Below are 1,869 nucleotides of genomic sequence, written 5' to 3'. Positions count from 1 at the left end.
ATGTAATGGTCATGTGTCCATGAGTTATGGTGCGTATGATTATAGGTATTAGTGAGCGTTGATCAGCGCACACTTCAACGCGTTCAATATTATCTTATATATGCTCACTTGTAGTCATCTAAAAATTTAAATAAATGTATATTAAATTTTTTGAAAACAGTCTTGCTATAGAGTATTTTAAATCTTGAATTTTTGGACTTTATATATATTTGATTGAGTACATATTTGAAAATATTATCATATAGCATATGAATATTAATTGAGGCGTGCAAAATATAAAGTAAATGCCGTTCTTTAAATTTTTTAGGACAAAGGAAAAACATTTCTTGAAAATTATCATTTCAAAAATTCTATAAAAATTTGCCGCAATAATTTAAAGATATGAGCAATCTATTTCTGTAAAATTTTTTAATTAAGTAATTTTAATTAAAAAATTGTATTAAATTTATTAAATATTCAAAACGATTTAAGTTCAAATAAAAATATAATTCAAAATGTTGTAAGTTTAAATAAATATGTCAATTATTCAATGTATTTACAATGTAAGTTGCACAATTCATTTTTCTTTGATTGTAATAACACTTTCCACGTTGAATATTGGTATATGATAAAATACAGCACTTACATTGTTTTCATACAGTAAAACGCATTGGTTCTATTAATTACAACAATGATTGACGGATTATTATATAATATATATCTGATAAATCGAAGTTTTTTAGCAGTCAATAAATTAAAAAAAAATGCTTCAATAATATTAGAACTATATATAAGAAAACTTTATATAAAAAATGAGTTTTTCTAATTCGGGAATAGTTATTTACGGTATTTTTACACTCAAGAGGTAATTTTTATACTCAAGAGGTGATAAAATGTGAATTGTTGCAAAATATTGTTTTATATAGATATTTATTAATACACTGTTTTATATCTTATTACTTATTTCCTATGAACTTTCAATAATATGTAATTACGTTCTAAAAACTCGCAATAAAATAATGTTATATTAATTAAAGTTTTCATTCTCCAGACACATCTACTAAACATAATAAACTGTTTAACGTTTATTCCGTTTAATATTTGTTTTTCTATTTACTTTCATTAAAAAATTGTGAGTAAATATATATCCAAAATGTTTTTAAATGTAAATAAGTTGGAAAATAATCAGTAATATATGATATTTTGATAATAATGATATTAGTTGGAGTTTTATAAAAATATCATAGGTGATTAATTTTTTTTATTTTATATAAACAAATTAAATGACTATTTTTGGATTTATAACGAAAAGAATAGTGCAAAAACAAAATTGATAAATAACATTAAGAAGTATTCTTTTATTTGTTTTATTGAATAAAATGTTATTAATTGTTTTTCTCTTTAAAAGCTTATATAAGGATATTGAATTAAATCTAGAAGATATTGTAGGGGAAAGTGGGAAAATTGTGCGTAGCGGGTAATTGTGCGCATCCTGGTTTGGTACTTTTCCAATAGATGAAGACATCACTATGATGAAATTTTTATGCAGGAGGTCGTCTTTTTAAGATATAACTACAAAAGATACGACATAAACGTTTTGCTAGCTAGAGAAATACAACAAAATAAAGTCACATCTTTTCTTGTTATTTTAGTATACAGAAAATAAAGTGATAAGTCCGTATTTTTAATTTGTTTGTTTAAAGTTGCATACGTTATTAAAGTAATATGTGCATCTTTTGAGCTGTTATTTATTAAGTTTGGTTTGGAATTGTTGAAGTAATCGTATTTTATACTGAGTTAGGTCGCGGCGGGCAACTGTGCGCAAGCGTTTTGAAATGCACACAATTACCCATCTTCCATATACTGTATGACTAGCACTAATTTTTTCGT

Source organism: Trachymyrmex septentrionalis, unplaced genomic scaffold (genome assembly GCF_001594115.1).
Source record: "Trachymyrmex septentrionalis isolate Tsep2-gDNA-1 unplaced genomic scaffold, Tsep1.0 scaffold87, whole genome shotgun sequence".
Taxonomy (NCBI): Eukaryota; Metazoa; Arthropoda; class Insecta; order Hymenoptera; family Formicidae; genus Trachymyrmex; species Trachymyrmex septentrionalis.
This window is presented reverse-complemented; position numbering follows the sequence as displayed.